The following is an 18,943-nucleotide window of genomic DNA, read 5'->3' as shown; positions in this document are numbered from 1 at the left end:
TCTCCTAAATGGAGGCAGCAATTCACCGCGCAGTGATGAAGAACCCGACCCCGCAATCGATGATGATGGAATATATGTCCCCCCGCCCGATTATGACGAAGTTAGAATAGCAATAACCAGATTGAAAAACAACAAGGCCGTGGGCGCTGATGGATTGCCTGCGGAGCTATTCAAGTACGGCGGCGAGGAGTTGGTAAGGCGCATGCAGCAACTTCTTAGCAAAATAGGGGCGGGCGAGTGCATGCCCGACGGTTGGAATCTAAGTGTTCTTTGCCCAGTCCACAAGAAGGGGGATACTGCAAAATGCACCAACTATCGTGGAATCAGCCTTCTTAATATCGCATATAAGGTCCTTTCAAGTGTATTGTGCGAAAGATTGAAGCCCACCGTGAACCGACTGATTGGACCCTATCAGTGCGGCTTCAGACCTGGTAAATCTACCATCGACCAAACTTTCACAATGCGCCAAATCTTGGAAAAAACCTTGAAAAGAGAATCGACACACATCACCTATTCGTCGACTTTATAGCCGCCTTCGACAGCACGAAAATGAACAGCCTATATGCCGCTATGTCTGAATTTGGTTTTCCCGCAAAACTTATACGGCTATGCAAAATGACGTTGAGCAACACCATCAGCTCAGTTAGAATTGGGAAAGACCTCTCCGAGCCGTTCGAAACTAAACGAGGTTTCAGACAGGGTGACCCCCTATCGTGCGATTTCTTTAATTTGATGCTGGAGAAAACTATACTAGCTGCAGAACTTAACCGCACTGGAGCAATATACGATAAAAGCGTGCAATTACTGGCATATGCTGATGACATTGATATCATCGGCCTGAACACCGGGCGCTGTTAGTTCTGCTTACTCCAAACTGGAAATAGAAGCGGTAAAGATGGGTTTGATGGTGAATGAGGACAAAACGAAGTACCTGCTGTCATCGAGCAAAGAGTCAGCGCATACGCGCCTTGCCAACCACGCTACTGTTGGCAGCCATAATTTCGAAATAGTAAAATACTTCGTTTTTTTTGGGAACCAGCATCAACACTAGCAACAACATCAGCACTGAAACCCAGCGAAGAATCAATCTTTCCCATAAATGACACTTTGGACTAGGTAGGCAATTGAAAAGTAAAGTCCTCTCTCGGCGAACGAAAATCATACTCTACAAGTTACTTATCGTACCCGTCCTGATGTATGGGGCAGAAGCATGGACCATGACAACGGGAGATGAAGCGGCTTTGGGAGTTTTCGAGAGAAAAGTTCTTCGAAAGCTTTATGGACCTCTACGCGTTGGCGATGGCGAGTACCGAAGAAGATTTAATGATGAGCTGTACGAGCTATACGCAGACATTAACATAGTCCAGCGAATTAAAACGCAGCGGCTGCGCTGGCTAGGCCATATTATGCGAATGAATGATGATGCTACGGCCAAGAAAGTTTTTCTATCGGAACCCGCCTATGGAAGCAGAGGTAGAGGGCGGCTCCCCCTCCGTTGGAAGGATCAGGTGGAAAACGATTTAAACTCCCTTGGTGTGACCAATTGGCGCCGATTGGCGGAACGAAGGAGCGACTGGCGCGCCTTGTTGGACGGCCATAACCGTTTAGACGGTTAAGCGGCAATTAAGTAAGAAAGTAAGACACGCTCATTTCCATTATTATTTTTGTTTTATTGCTACAAGTGCACTTTAAAGGTAAAATAGCATTCATTCGACGTAAAATGTTCGATTACGTAGGCAAAGCTATAGTGGAGTGCCAGCATGGATTTTTCACAGGTAAGTCTACTTCCACAAATTTAGCTTTAGTTACTAATCAAATTGTGGGTGTTTTAGAGAACTCTGAGCAACTCGACGTCATATACACTGTCTTCTCGAAAGCATTTGACAGGGTTGATCATACTATTCTAGTGCGCAAGTTAGCCAAGTATGGAATCAATGGAAACTTGTTGAAATTCTTCACGAATCGAACAGGAAGCTCTATGTGGCAATTGGATCCGACAAGTTATCTCTGCTTATTAACGCCTGGTCAGGTATTCCGCAGGGCACCCATTGCGGCCCTCTATTATTCTTAATTTTCATAAATGATTTGCCCCAGCAATTCAAATTTGAAAAATATTTGATGTTAGCGGACGATGTCAAACTATTTCTAACTATCCGTAATAGCTCTGACTGCACTAACTTGCAATCAGGACTCTTTTGCGGGTTGGTGTGCAGACAATAATTTATTATACCCAGCTGTACTTGTACACAGGGTATTATAACTTTGATTGGGTAACGGTTGGTTGTACAGGTATAAAGGAATCGAAATAGATATAGACTTCGATATATCAAAATCATCAATATCGAAAAAAAATTTGATTGAGTCATGTCCGTCCTTCTGTCCGTCCATGCGTCTGCCCGTTAATACGATAACTTGAGTAAATATTGAGATATCTTCACCAAATTTAGTACACGAGCTTATCTGGACCTAGAATAGATTAGTATTGAAAATGCGCGAAATCGCATGATAACCACGCCCACTTTTTATATATATAACATTTTGGAAAACGCAAAAAACCTGATAATTTAGTAAATAATAAACCTGGAATGTTGAAATTTTATGTGTGGATTGATATTGAGACTATTGATAAAAATTTGGAATGAAAATGCTATGTTTTGGGAGCCATGACTCAAAGAAAAATTAACATATCGTAATAAAATTGGGTAAACATATTTTCCTTATAGCAGGAAATATTTCTAGTAAAAATGAATGGGATCGGTTAAAGACCACGCCTACTTTTATACAAAAGAAGTTTAAAATGGTTGTAGACTAGAATAATAAGCTATATCATAGTGAAAAATAGTATTGTATCAATAATATTTCACTTACCAAGTTTTATTGTAAGAGGAAATTAGGTGGCGGTGCCACGTGTTATGTAGAAAAGTAATTTATCTGAAATTAACTGTACTATTAAAGTTCACGCTGAGTATGTAATGTTAGGTTACACCCGAACTTAGACCCCCTTACGTGTTATCTATTTATTTTTATTCTTATTATAAATACTGCAGAAGTAAAATAGCATTGATATTAAGTTATTTTTTGCAAAGAAAAAGCCTATTATATTCGTCAACGGTCCTTTACCACATCCGTATCCGACTTTTCTATTGCAAAAGGTTATAAGCGAAATATCTGTACCGAATTTTGTCAAGCTACTTCAACTGGCCTTTGAGTTATGGCTCCCAAAACGTGAGAATATGCTTGGTCAAAAAAGGGGTTTTACCACACCTATTTCCAAAACTTTTTTTCATTTTTCATTGACGTGTTATAAATACACTTAAGACGCCAAAAAAGCATTAACAGAATAGAGGTTTTCGCAAAGATATTGCGTATTGTATTCGCCTGAGATCCCTTTGAAAATTCTTTATATAAAAGTGGCACTTTCCCGATTTCGTGCATTTATTCCATGATCATTTTTTATGACAGGGTTAATCAGTTTACCAAGACTTGTGATGACAGCTCAAATGTTTTTGATTTAAGACCAATAATAATGGAAAAATTTGTGATAAGTGCTACGCCTCCTATCGAAAATTTAAATTAGGGGTTAGTATTTCCTTCTCATGAAATTTGGTTATTGTATCTGCATTATTTGCTGAATACTTATGTTTAAATAAAATGATTAGTTATAAATTACACAAGCAAAAAAATAAAAAAAAAATGTACAACGTACTCATTTGTCAAGGCTTTGTCCGACGATAAACATACTAATTCAGAAAGGACTGGGAGCATCCTTAATAGGTCAAATTTTTACCCGCCTTGAAAAAATAGGATTAGAAAAATAAATGTCCATTAAAGAAACTCTATTTTGCAGCTTAACAGTACTACCTAACGCCAATAGAAAAGGGGATACTAAGGCCCAGTGCGTGTATAAATTACTGTTAGCTCAGAATAAAAAGTAAAAATTAATCACTTAAATTGTGATGAGCAGTAATACTCAATGCAAGAAACCGGAGCGCAACTTCAACTGCAGTTGACAGAGGGAGGGTTGTCATCCATATTTATAGTATGTACATATGTATGTATGTGCGTCAGTTATTGAGTTGAACTTTACGGCCTTTCGTGGGATTTAAATAAGGAATAGTTTTACAGTCTCACTTGAAAGTGCTGCTTTGTCGTTCGGAGCCGGAGGTAAAACATATGTCCTTCTTACATACAGGGCCGCAGAGAGCCGAGGCGGGTCCCTGGGACAGTTCGCGTTTACGGGCCCCCTAAAAAATAAACTTAATCCAGTAAAAAAAATAACATAACATACACAAATTTTTCAATTCACATTGTCAGTTTTATTTCATATAAAATAAGATTTACTGGAGCACTTATGTACATAAATGAAATGTTAGATTTCATTATTTGATTTGCTTACATTAACTTTTTCTAAATATGTACATTTTAAGAGCTCGAATCAGCCAAGGAAAACCTTCCGTGCTTTTTGGTCTGCGAATATGAAAACTACCGATTCAAAACTAATGCTGCGAGCAAGGCTGGACTCCAACGCCAATGTTCCAAGGCTTGTCATGCGATTTTGGCTCATAGTAGAACGTAAACAATTTTTTCACACGAGGCAATAGACTAAAAGAACGCTGCCTTTCAGCCACACTGACTGGAAGTGTGCAAAATATTCTTAATGCTATGCAGATGTTCGGAAATAATACTTCCATCTTCAAGTCGTGAAATTTTTTCAGAAGTTTAAATGCTGGCAGCGAATCACATCCTAAATTTGCTAAGTAGATGGCTTTGAGATGAATGATTTCATCTATTAGACCCGTAGCAATCTCGATACCATAAATCGGGCAGAATGCCGCTGCTTTTCTTGAGCTCTTCTTCCGTCAGATCCTGATACTTCCACAAAAAACTAAATTTAATCGCAATTTCATTTACGGCCTCGAAACGTCTTGTCATGTTACCAATCAAGCAGTCCAAAAGAACGTAAAAAACTTGCTGTTTTAATTGAGTTTCGGAATCACACTCAGGTGATTCGCTAGGTAATTCATCGAAATGGCGCTTTCTTATCTTCCTTCTTTTCTCTGCGAAGGTATTCACAACTCCTATACTTCCTGCCAGAACCTTACATTCTTGAAGTATGATCGACCATTGATCCCTGAAATTCTTCAACTCTTCAATCAGGCTACGTATATTTTCTCTTTCCACGTCCAGAGTGGCATTTCTAGGCTGCAGTACCAGATTTCCATGGTTGATTACCTTCAGCACTTTGAGCCAAATGGAGGCTAAGATGATGCACTCAAATTTCCCATATATGCTTCAATACCTTTCAAATCCGTTACTGTTTTTGAACTCAGATTCAAAAGCTTGATTTCATCAATAGCTTTCAATATTTGGGGTATGTGAGTTGCGAAAGGTTTCACACTATCCACACGAGCAGACCATCGTGTTTGTGATATGCTGTGCAAGGAGCAATTCGTTTTATCCTTGAGAATTTCCCATCTCTGAGGGCTTGCGCTAAAGATATACAATTTCTGCATAATACCGAAAAATGTGATGACTTCTGCACAATATTCAGCAGCTTGCACTCCACAAAAATTTAAACTATGACAAGCACAACCTGCAAATATAGCCAGGGAGTTATCTCTCAGGATATGACTCTGCGCTCCTTTGTAATGACCGCTCATATTACTGCCATTATCATACCCTTGCCACGGCAGTCATCCAGTGGAATATTGTGCTTTTTTAGAGTGCTGCGAATCAGCTCAGCGATAGATTCTCCTGCTTTGCGTTACAATCGACAAACTCTAAGAAGCTTTCTTAGATTTTCCATTTTCCGGAGTCCCTGTCTAATAAAACATAACGCAATATAAAAAGAGTCTGCTCAATATGCGCCGAATCAGGGGTTGCATCCACTATTACTGTGTAATACATCTCCAGCGAGCTTCTATCTTTCTAATTACTATGAACTCATTTTGTATTCCATCAGACAAATAATGTGCTTGGAGACGATTCTTTTTCGTTTGAGATTCCCTCACCTTCTCCAAATGTTCATGCAATAGGGGGTCGTAATTGCTGATCAGTTCCAAAATACCAAGAAAGATAACATTTTTTGGATTTCGGATCAATGAATTATCCCCTCTAAATGCCAATCCTTTTTCTCCAAGAAATAAAACAACATCAAGAATTCTGCGAAGTATCTCACTCCAGCGAGCTGCTTCATTTAAGGGTTTCCACTAAGAGAAAATCCACTGAACTTGCATTTCGAATCCTCATTTCATATTGGCGCCACTCTATGTAGCAAGTTTTATGATTTTGGCTATTTTTATGTTCAGGAATTTTGTCGTGTAACCTCTTCCAACCTTTTTCTTTAGAAAAACCTGAAGATTTTGTCAAAGCTGATCGGATATTTTCGGAAATTGTGCTGAAAACCGGCATGGTAAACAAAAAAGTACTTCTTTTGTTGCACTCCAAACGAGCCAATCACGCTTCTTCTCCGTTTTTTTAGAGTAGTATGGAGTATGATATGAAGGAAACGGCGACCACTTAAGTCGTTGGGAAGTCGAAAAAAAATGTGATTTTAAGTTAGTAGAATCATTTTTGACAAATAGCGCTTATAAAATTGTGGCAAAAACGTTTATCTAACTTAAAATCACATTTTATTCCGACTATGACTATGCCCCAAGTGTTTGATCGGATGCTTATGATTTTAGTTAAGTGATTTTCAATTTAAAAACAATTTTTTGTAGCAACAAAATATGTATGTATCTATGAAATCCTAGTTAGAGTACTGTCAATACTGCTTTGCCTTGCCCTCAATGCGGGCCCCCAAAAACCGTCGGGGCCCCAGGGCAATTGAACTGGCTGCCTCCGCCCTCTCCGCGAATTTAGTATGTATTTCTAATTTTACCAAATTATTATTTCCCAAAATATGTCAGGAGATAGACGGTAGCCGCGGCAGTCGGGCTAATACCAGAAGATGCTGGTACCGAAGCGAGCCGGGTTCATATATTGCCTATGGCAATTCATAGCAGAAAGATTCCCTTAAATGTTTGGGGCTGATTTTTATGTAAAAACGGCAACAGAGATAACAGTAACAATTATTAATATATTTAGAATGTCGCAAATTTGATGGTTTCCTTGTATGAGCTACAATAATATTTCTCGAAAGTCTTGGGTAGCGCTGCCCAAGGGTAAACTCCTTGGTTGGACCTCACGTGAATCTCTGTAATTGGTTTTAGTAAGGATCCAGCGATATTCAGCTAATACGTTCATGTGAAAAAGTACTAAAAGTAGCATATTTCACTCCTGAAAAATGCAAAAAAACAACACACTTCCGGGGACAACATTGTTAAAAAATTTTCAGATAGCCGAATGACAGAACACAAAGAATTTAGAGCAAGATAATTGATGGCTTACTTCACTTGGTTATTCCACCATGATTTTCTTTTATTTGTTAATTATGTTAGAAATTTTAATTACTTATTTTTTCATCTAATTGGCAAGTCGATTATTAATAAACGATTTTATAAATTTAATTACAATATAATACATTGGGCTTTTATCTGCGGATTTTATAACGAGCATAACAAGCTACAAAACAGTTTGTAGCTTTAATTTAAAGGTATCCCAAAAATGATGTGAAAGTTCCTCAAAAAGCTGAGATTAAACTTATTTTGTTCACTAGTTACTTAACCGACAAAATACTTCTTTTTATTTGTGGAGAGTTTTCGGGGAATCGCAAATTTTTTGTGGGGAATTTTTCAAATATTTGTGGACTTTTTTAGGCTATTGGGTAATTTAGGGCATGTCAAACGGCAAGGCTTATTTGTTACGACTACTTTTATTTACCATCAATAACAAAGCATGCGCGCATTCGTATTCGAGGAGTGCATTATAAAGCTTCATAGCAACGGTAATAGTGGTGAACGAATAGCGCGCGTTGGCATACATAACTAGAATATTAGAGAGTAGAGTTAAATGATTTAGGATTGTATAACCAATAAGAAGGGAACTAAGCTTTGTGAAATAAGTGAATATATCAAATTGTTCATTATAAAATAAAAATTTTACCAGTGTGAACGTGAAGAGTGCAACTACATACAAAATCTAGTGCCCATAATTTTTTTATATAATCGCAGTAGCGGCATTTACACCTTTACATGTATATTAAAAGTAAATGCTCAAGAAATCTTTTACAATATTTATTACATGAAAATATTACCTAACCTAACCCAGACGACCACATGTTTTTTTTTTTTGTATTTTCCCGTATTTTGTATCTTGTATAATATAGTTGCCGTACTGATGTAGGCGGTATAGTTTGCCTTAAAACCCTAACTTAAATCAAATGCAATATAATCTAAGCTGGTAAATGCAAATGAGTATCTTTGACAATTGTAGATGTTTTTTGTTTGTTTGTTGAATTAGCTTCTTAGGCTGTGATGTGCAAAATATATTGACTGTGAAATTTTTTAAAAGTTTGGAATAGATCGGCACATCAAGTTTTACGGAAATATATTAGATTGTAGTAGTCGGATAAGCCCCAATAGATGCCCTGTACTGAAAATAAAAACCATTTTCACCCCAACGACAACTATACAACTTTCAAACTATTTCTAAAAATTTTAATAAGTTATGGATTTATTTGTCGCAAGCTCACATGTGTAACTAATCCGATCTACCATTTCAGAGCTATTGTGATTTCGATCAGATCGTAAAACGAACTGATGCTATTCGGATGCAAAGCGGGATAATTGATATGAATTTAAATTTATTACTCAAAGGTAGCGACTATTTCAGAACCATCAGCGACTGAAGTAGTTGAGAACGCGTTGAAGAGGTCTGCAATAGGGACAATTGCAATTTCGAAGCCATATCTTGTCGGTAGCAAATCGTTAAAAAATTAAAAGACAACAACATAAATGCTATGTCTTGTGTTTTATGCCATGGTTCAAAATAAAGTGTATAATAGAGAAAGATCTACATGTCTTACTCCGAATCCGAAAGGCATCTGTCTAGTGTTTGCCAAATCACTGCCGATGGGCGACTTCGCTTAAAAAAACTTCTTTCTAATTGCCGGGGATACCTAGTTTAACAAATATCTTACAAATTTTTAGTAATGACCTTGAGTATCTTCGCGAATATAGCTGTATCGTAAGTGTGGTTTTCCAAAACAAAATTTTAGTTAGCTTTGCTCATCCATTCATCAGGTATCTGCCAGCCTACCCATCAGAGGAGTCATCTTCACATGTTTTTTGGGGTTATTTAGCTTGACTCAGTGTAGCGGCCGCCCATTTTTTACGAATTTTGTAATTAAAATTTCAGTAACTTCCCGATAAGCTACAAGCTTGAAACTTGAAATATAGTTCAGAACCCGATGACAATGCAACAATAGGAAAAAGAACTCCGCCAGGTGGCGCAAGGATCGACATATTCAAAAAATCGTATTTGTGGCCTGACTAGGCTCATATTTGGGGAATATATTACACACAGAAATAGAAATTGCTTTATGAAAAAAAATCGCCGCCTGGTGGCGCAAAGACCGAGATATTAAAAATACTCGAGTTTGTGGTCCAATTTGGCTCATATTTGGAACAAATATTACATACAGTCTGGTAGAAGTGACATCAAAATACTTTGGAGTTCAAGGAGGGACAAGCATACGTGGCGCCGAGTCGAGTAAAGTCTTTGGAAGGATTATGTATTGAGGCCTTAAATTGTAACAAATTGTGAGGAAAGAGTCCTTGTAATAATGAGTCACTAAATTAACTAAATAGAATGAGAAATAATAGGCAATTAAATAATGACGAAAAACTTGAAAATAAAACAATTAAAAAAAAGTTTAGTTAAACGATTTTATTGAAAACAATACATTAAGTAATAGTAATACTAAAAGCTAGAAAATAATTAGGTAGGTCCTAGTTAATAGACATCACATTCCTCATCAATCTAGGGCGTTGATCAGACAATTAAATAAAAGCGTTGGGCGCGTGAAATTTCTAAAAATGTGCGGCGTATTATAACTTGATTAAAGTTCAGTTGGTCTTACTTATGACTATCGATAGAAATTTTACGCGCCCAACACTTTTATTTAATTGTCTGATAAACGCCCTAGATTGATGAGGAGTGTGATGACTAGCACCTGGGACCTACCTGATTATTTTCTAGCTTTTAGTATTATTATTACTTAATGTAAGTGCCTTCAATAAAACCGTTTAACTTAAAATTTTTTAAAATTATTTGTTTGCCGTAACTTTGATTCAAAGAAATATATTGTGATGAAATTGAACATAATACTTCTTCTGGCTGCTAATAATACTCCTGCTTAAAATGGGGGTGATAGGTATGTTATCATGCCCACTTTTATATATCAAACATTCTTTTAAATAGCATATAATTCTATGATAATTCAATATTTAAAGCGATATTTCCGTATTTTATCAAGCGACAATGCTAAAACTTTATATGAACAACTTTGTAACTACAGTCCTCTCTTTTTAATGATGGAAACAACTTTGTTAGTCTAAGGTTGTAAGACCTACACACAGCCCCGCGCTGGGACCCACGCCTTTCCCGCTTGGTCGACCATGTTCACCTCTTGCCTTCTCTTAATCTCGCCCAATATAATTGGGACTTACACGGAGCAAGCTTCAAGGAATGCGCCCTGTTTAGCTAGTTCATCCGCTTTTCCGTTCCCATCTATTCCCATATGCCCTGGAACCCAATATAGACGTATGCTTTTCCCTACTCCGATTCTTTCCAGAGATTGTTTACACTCTAACACACTTTTAGATGATTTGCTATACGAGATTATTGCATTAATTGCTGCTTCGCTTTCAATATAAAATTAACACGGCTGCAGTTTAAGCTATTCTCTTCCAGTTTGTACTGCTTTGGTTACGGCTAAAACTTCCGCTTGAAAAACGCTGCAGTGGTCTGCCATCTGTGTTTATTTCCGGATCAGCACAGTATACCGCAGACCCTACTCCTTCCACTACTTTGGAACCATCTGTATACATATGTATCCCCTCTTCTGCCACTTGTGCCTCATTTCGCCAACCATCCACTTCTATTGTGGCTTTAAGAGCCCCCTCGAAGCGCAGGTAGGGAATTAGGTAGTCTGTTCGTCCGTTAATTGATGACGCTATACGACTATGACCGTGTGGTCTGCGCTCAAGCTGTTGTTTGCTACCAGGTCAACAGGTGGAATGTGCAGAATAGCATACAGTGCAGACATCGGGGTTGTTTTGAGGGCTCCCGTAATGCCAAGCATTGATAGCCTGCATTCCCCTCTAATTTTTGAGGCAGGTTCTTTTTGTGTGGCTGTCCACCATACAAAAACTCCATAGTATAGGATAGGGCTTACAATCTGTGTAAATACCCAATGAGAAAGAGAGGGCGATAAACTTCACGTATACCCCAAAATTCTTTTACATGCATACAGTGCGCTCGAGGCCTTCTTCACTCTCTCCTCCCCTGCGGCGTTGCCCTGTCCACTGATTTCTGGGCCTCATACAATCACCATTGTGATATAATCTTCCTGGTTCCTCCCATAAATTCAGAAAACAAAAATTCAGAAACAAAATTTTTCAGCAAACATTAGTCAGAACCCTTTTTTCAGAAAGACAAAATTCAGAGTTCGAAACTCAGAAGTCAAATCTCAGAAGTCTAATTTCAGAAGTCAAATTTCAGAAGTCAAATTGCAGAAGTCAAAATTCAGAAGTCAAAATTCAGAAGTGAAAATTCAGAAGTCAAATTACACAAAGCAAAATTCATAAGTCAAAATTCAGAAAATAATCAGACGACAGAAAAAACATAAAACTTTTCTCAAATTCAGAAAAGCTTATTTATTTGGAAAGAATTATGTATAAAAAAAGGAGTACAATCTAAAATTTTAAATTGTGTGCAATAGCAAGCATGTAATTAAGTAAATCTTTTCGCGTTTATCATTTTCGAATGAATTTACAATATTAAAAACACGAATTTTTTACATTTTATCTCACGTTTCCGATATGGCTCGCCTCCAGCTGAAAATTGCTGCAGGTTTGTTTCTGTTATTGCCTGTTCGTTTTCAAACGGTTTTATTTTCCTTGACTTGACAGGCTGGCTGGCACGAATTTTGTAATTGAAATTTAAGTATCTTCCCGATAAGCTACAAGCTTGAAACTTGGAATATAGTTCAGAACCCGATGACAATGCAATAATAAAAAAAAAACTCCGATAGGATCGAAATCTATACCCCTGGGTGACTAGGGTCTCGAGATATAGGCCAAAACGTAGATCCGGGCACCCCTAGAATGTGTTTATACAGTATGAATATCAAATGAAAGCTATTGATGAGTGCTTTAGTACAGGGTAGTTTTCATACCTATTGGTGAATAGGGTCTCGAGATGTAGGCCAAAACGTGGACCCGGGTACCCCTAGAATGTGTTTATACAATGTGGATATCAAATGAAAGCTGTTGATGAGTGCTTTAGTACAGGATAGTTTTCATACCTATTGGTGACTAGTGTCTCGAGATATAGGCCAAAACGTGGACCCGGGCACCCCTAGAATGTGTTTATACAATATGGATATCAAATGAAAGCTGTTGATGAGTGCTTTAATACAGGGTAGTTTTCATACCTATTGGTGACTAGGGTCTCAAGATATAGGCCAAAACGTGGATCAGGGTAACACTAGGATGCGTTTTTACATTGTGGGTATCAAATTGAAGCTGTTGATGTGTGCTTTTGTGCAGAGTAATTTATACCGCTGGATGACTAGGGTCTCGAGATATAGGCCAAACGTGGAACCGGATATCCTGAGACAATTTTTATACAATATGGATATCAAATGAAAACTGTTGATAAGTGCTTTACTACAGGGTAGTTTTCATACCTATTGGTAACTAGGGTCTCGAGATATAGGCCAAAACATGGGCCCGGATACCACTAGAATGTGTGTGTATTTTGGATATCAAATGAAAGCTGTTGCTGAGAGCTTTTAAGTAATTTTCATTGTGATATTTGATTTAGTCGCATCAACCTAGCAAAACTGATAAATATGCATGCGAAGCCGAAATAAAGACATGAATTAATAATACCCACATACCTATTTACATACGTCCTATTCGATTTGCCGGAAATTTGGTATATAAATTTGCCTATATTAGTATTTACGATGCTTTTTTCCGGGAAGTAGACCAGAGACGGACTGGGACTGGGATTAGGACAAGGGCTGAGACTGAGACTCGGAGTGGGACTGGGACTGAGACTCGGAATGGGACTGGAAATAAATACATACCACCCTCTGGGACTGGCAATAAGATTTGAAGAAAAATGAGAAAAACTTGAGAGAAGGAAAAGAGAGAAGGAGACTGAGAAAGAGATAGAATGAGACGAAGATGGAGATAGATGAAGCGAAAAATACGGAGGGAGGAGTGAATACAAAGATTAGGAAAAAGGGTAGAGGGGCGAGGGCAGAGTTAGACGGAAAAAGCTTATTAAAATGTATGCAGATATACCAAATTTAGGGCAGAACAACGTCTGCCGGGTCTGCTAGTATTTCAAAAAATCGTATTTGTGGTCTGACTTGGTTCATATTTGGAACACATAATACATACATGAATACAAAGCGACCTATGAAAAAAAAATCGCTGCTAGGTGGCGAAAGGATCGACATATTAAAAAATCGTATTTGTGGTCCGATTTGGCTCATATTCTGAACACATAATACATACATACATAACGGCCACCGTGGTGTGATGGTAGCGTGCTCCGCCTACCACACCGTATGCCCTGGGTTCGCACCCCGGGCAAAGCAACATCAAAATTTTAGAAATAAGGTTTTTCAATTAGAAAAACATTTTTCTAAGCGGGGTCGCCCCTCGGCAGTGTTTGGCAAGCGCTCCGCGTGTATTTCTGCCATAAAAAGTTTCTGAATTTTCGTTTTCTGAATTTATGAGGGAACCAATCTTCCTGCAATTTAACATGCAGCCGATCTATCTGGTTTTGGCTGGATGTATTTTAATGTAGTTAAGACCATCCATGATTAGAAACATTGTCGAACGCCCCGGAAATGTCTAAGAAGAGTCCTAGAGCATACTGTTTGTATTCCATGGCTTTCTCTATGATTATTCCTTCCCTTTGCAGTGCATTGTCTACCGACTTGCCTTTGGTGTACGTATGTTGTGTTGGGATGAGCAGTTTTTCATCCACGTTATACTTTATGTACTCATCTATCAGCCTCTCAAAAGTTTTGAACAAAAATATTGTAAAGCTAAAGAGCCTGTAACCTTTGGGATACATATGAACGATCTTCCCTGCCATTGAAAGTTTTTATGAGACCCTCTTCTGCCTGAAAATTTCACGCTTGTAGATCCTCAATAAATCCTCAATAAATCCTTATACTCCTCCCGCTGCGCTTCGCTTTCCGCGTTCTTTGCTAGCTTTAGCATTTCTTTTAGGAAATCATTGGATTTCAGTTCTTTCACATTGGCAACCTCTTTGGGTTGTCGCAGTTTTGTTTCTACATGCTTCTGGAATTTCGTCCAGTTCATTGACCCGAAGCTGATATACACATGGTCAGAGAAGGATGGTCTAGCAAGAACCATCCAATCATACCTTGATATATCACGTTCAGGGCTAAATGTAATATCAAAAACATTGCTGGATGTTGGATCTACGTATGTAGGGGCAAATTGGTTTGAAAGATGTAACAATGTAACACGTGACCAACCGCCCTTCGTCTTGTACTCGCCTCTTAGCAACTACATCGAAAGCTGCAAGCCAATGGGAAGACGTAAAAAGTGGCGAAGTGCCAACCAAGGAAGAAAGAGATAATCCAAAGCGAAATAACAATAACACTTCGACTTTCTCGGAGGTTGTTGTTGTTGCTGTAGCGATAAGGACTCTCCCCGAAGGCCTTGGGGAGTGTTATCCTTGTTGATAGTCCTTTGCCGAATACATATCCGGTACCATCTCGGGAACGATTTGGTATGACCACATGAAACCTTCTGGGCCACTTCATCACTGGACTACTTCGAAGAGCTTGAGCTTGACAGATTGGCTTTGCATAATCAGTATCGTTCTGACGTTTCACAACAATAGTGCGCCCTGGCTTGAAACCACCCTTGCATTCTTTCTGCGAAATTCTCTCCTTCGTCTTATTGCGTCTATTTCGGTTTGTCAATGCCAGTGTTCTTCCCGCAGGTACATCCGGTATTGATTTGTGTTTTCCATTCGTTTCATTCCTCCGCCAGCACTCGTTTACTGCTGAACCCTATCTCAAAACTGTAGTTAAATGGTACATCCTTGTTCTTGTATTGCATAATCATTCTCTGCATTTCTCGATCTCTACATCTGGCTCGCTCTTGCTCATCTCCTCCAGCATTGCATTTAAGATCACCCATGTTGTGGACCACTAGGGTCAAGACCGCAATGGCGTTGAATATGACCTGGCTTCCCGCATTTGAAGCATTTGGTAACTCTTTCATTATTCTTCTGTTGCGTTCCCTTTAAAGCTTACAAAATTGCATCTAACCACTGTGGTCTTTCTACTTCCACAGGATTTGTAAGCTGGTTTACTCAAAAGTGAGGCAGTTTCCTAAGTCAGTGCATGGGATACTGTTTCAAAAAATGCTGGCTTTGGGTTTGCGTATGTAGATCGCTTCGTTTCCACGTCCCGTATGCCATTTATAAAGCTCTGGATTTAACCCTCTCGGTGTATTCCACGGGTACGATGGGCCAGCTTTTGACATCCGGCGCAAGCTCCTGCAAAATCTCATTCTCTTTTTGGTAACGGTTTTGTAATGCAATTTGGTATATCTGTTTCTTATGCTCCCTTCCGTAACATCTCTCGACAGCGGTCGTCAATGCTTGATAACTTTTCCGCTCTACTCTGGAATAGTCTGTAAGTTTTCAGCTGCAGGCGCTTTCATTGCCACAAACAGTGCAACAACTATATCCTCAGCTTTCAAGTTGTTCACTGCTTACGTCTTCTCAAATTGAAGCTTAAATACCTGGAAAGAAACAGAGCCGTGAAAAGATGGAGTTTTTGCCTTCGGATTGCTTGCTGAAACAGCTGGGCGATTTAGTTGTAGCTCCTGTATACGACCTCTTAAAGCATCTACCTCGGCATCGATTTTTCCGGTCGGCCACTGAAACCGCCATGAAACTGGGTTAGTTTCTTTTCCATGCGCTCTTCCAGATCAGATGATATACGGACTTCCTGCTCTTCAAGTTATGTAGAGATCTGAGATGATATCTACGCTGAAATTTGTGCCGGGATTTCGGATATACGTGCCTCCTGTGCTCCAATCCTGGATGCTATTTGTTACGACATTTCTGAAAAACGTGCTTCTTGTCGTGCCTCCTGTGATTCCAGTGGGGATGCCATATGCGATTCCAGTTGGGATGACTTATTTGTGGATATTTGTGATGACATATCTGTCACAACTCCCGGGCAAAGCAACATCAAAATTTTAGAAATAAGATTTTTCAATTAGAAGAAAATTTTTCTAAGCGGGGTCGCCCCTCGGCAGTGTCTGGCAAGCGCTCCGATTGGATTTCTGCCATGAAAAGCTCTTAGTGAAAACTCATCTGCCTTGCAGATGCCGTTCGGAGTCGGCATAAAACATGTAGGTTCCGTCCGGCCAATTTGTAGGGAAAAATCAAGAGGAGCACGACGCAAATTGGAAGAGAAGCTAGGCCTTAGATCTCTTCGGAGGTTATCGCGCCTTACATTTTTTTTTTTATTTATTTTATATCTGTTATGCGTGTTCCTGGGTTTCCATTTTTGCCAATATTTGTGATAACAAAGCCAATATCGCATTAGTCTCACCGCTTCCGACTAGATTCGGACTTCCGGTCTTCTCTTCCAATTTTGTTAATGTCTCGTCCCTATCAGTATGGAAGGCATACTCGTCCACATTAATTCCTTCCGACTCCATAATCTCTCGTAGCCTTGCTTGGAGTTCGGTCTTATTGCCGGTTGTACTTAATCCTCGGTTCTTCAATTCCTTTTTTAGTTGCTGTATCTTCAATTCACTTAACTTTGCCATGTCCAAGATATATTCGAAATCTTCGGATATTATTCAACTCCAATATTCAGTATTGCAATATGATATTTATATAGTCTACTTTGGGAGTAGTACAATTATACTTCAATATCACGAAAAATAGAATAATTTAAAAAAAAATTTTAGTTAAACGATTTAATTGAAAACAATACTTACATGGAATAATAATAATACTAAAAGCTAGAAAATAATAGGTAGGTCCTAGGTACTAGTCATCATACTCCTCATCAATTTAGGGCGTTGATCAGACAATTAAATAAAAGAGTTGAGCGCGTGAAATTTGTAAAAATGTGAGGCGTAGCATAATCTTATTAAGGTCAGTTGGTCTTATATATGGTTGGTTGGTTGGTTAGAGTGGCGTGTCCCAATTGACTCCAATTAGCGTTCCTGTGCCGTTCCTTAGTCTTTCCAATCTTTCCTTGTGGGGAAGATAATTTTGTAGTTTGTGTCGAAGACTGTCCTTGGACATATGTAGTCCATTTTTGGCAAGATGTCGTTAATATTGAACAGGATACGGCCGCGCCCGTATGTACGCTCCCTCCAAAGGCCCAACTCCCGAAGCCTTAGGGCCCCTTTAGATGCCGCTTCCTTGATAAGGTATATATGACTATCAATAGAAATTTGACGCGTCCAACGCTTTTATTTAATTGTCTGATCAACACCCTACATTGATGAGGAGTATGATGACTAGTACCTATGGTAAAATGTATACAATAAAAAAAATTTTTTTAAATTTAAGTAAATCAATCGAAAAAAATTTAATAGCATTTTTGTATTGAATTGTAAATGTTTTACGTTTCTTAGAGATAACTTTAAAAGGTCCTTCATAAGGTGATTCTAAATGAGATTTACAAAGAACTTTAACAAAATCTTACAATTTTCTAATTTGTTAGGAACGAAAAAGTTTTCTTTGTTATGATGAAAAACTTTAAAAAGAACAAGTGAAAAATATTCTCTTATTTTGTGAAGAGCGTCATTAGAAAAACCATGTTTTTTATTACTATTTGAAACAATTAATTCACCAGGTATTCTAAGTGTTTGTCCATAAATAAGTTCAGCAGATGAACATTTTAAATCTTTTTTAATAGAAGTTCGTAAACCAAGAAGAATGAAGAGTAAAATGTCAGACCAATGAACCGAGTCGTTTGATGCTATAATGTCTGCTTTTAAAGTTCGATGAAATCTCTCTATCATGCCATTCGCTCGGGGGTGGTAAGGAGATGAATGAATTTTATGAGAACCTAATAGTTTAGTTAATTTTGTAAAAAATTTTGATGTAAATTGTGAACCTTGATCTACTTTAATATTTAATGGTATACCAAATCGTGGTATATAATTTTGAATAAAATTTTTTACTATAGTATTTGTTCAGGCCAACGGGAAAATCTGTCAATAATTGTTAAAATATAACAATTTTCTTTTGACTGCTGGTAGGATCGCCAAACTTATACATATGTTAATATGTATACAATAAAATAACTTAATTTTTTAAATATTATTCTATTTATTTTTAAGTTTAAAATCCTAATAATATAAAATTATCATTTTGAAGTAATCAAAATTTTCATTTTTTAAAAAAGAAAACTTAATTAAAAATTATTTGAAAATTATAGTATAAAGTAAAAAGTATAATATTCTGTTATAATAGTTAACACTATACCTACCTCATTATTTTCTAGCTTTTAGTATTATTATTACTTCATGTAAATATTGTTTTCAATAAAACCGTTTAACATACAACTTTTTTTTTAATCATTTAATTTTAAAGTTTTTAGTGTTTATTTAATTGCCTGTTCTTCTCATTCTATTTAGTTCATTAAGTGACTCATTATTACACGGACTCTTTCCTGACAATTCGCTACAATCCAAAGACTTTACTTGACTCTGCGCCACGTATGCTTGTCCCT

At 37.9% G+C, this 18,943-nt stretch overlaps 1 protein-coding gene across 5 annotated transcripts in view; it reads left to right on the top strand.

Moving 5' to 3' along the window:
- Positions 1-7,889: 7,889 nt before the first annotated feature.
- The window catches only part of LOC137236868 (uncharacterized), a 1,561,671-nt gene continuing 1,550,617 nt past the window's right edge, over positions 7,890-18,943 (top strand). For 4 of the 5 annotated variants that reach the window (XM_067759926.1, XM_067759924.1, XM_067759919.1 and 1 more), the window contains exon 1: positions 7,890-8,148. The gene's annotated coding sequence lies outside the window, so the exon portion shown is untranslated. Of the gene's footprint in view, positions 8,149-9,080; positions 9,130-18,943 lie in introns of those variants that run through there. The other variant, XM_067759922.1, reaches the window with a different exon arrangement.

The sequence above is a fragment of the Eurosta solidaginis genome, chromosome 1 (assembly GCF_040869045.1).
Source record: "Eurosta solidaginis isolate ZX-2024a chromosome 1, ASM4086904v1, whole genome shotgun sequence".
In the NCBI taxonomy this organism is placed as follows: domain Eukaryota; kingdom Metazoa; phylum Arthropoda; class Insecta; order Diptera; family Tephritidae; genus Eurosta; species Eurosta solidaginis.
The sequence above is the reverse complement of the archived record's forward strand: the minus strand, read 5'-3'. Positions and strand labels throughout refer to the sequence as shown.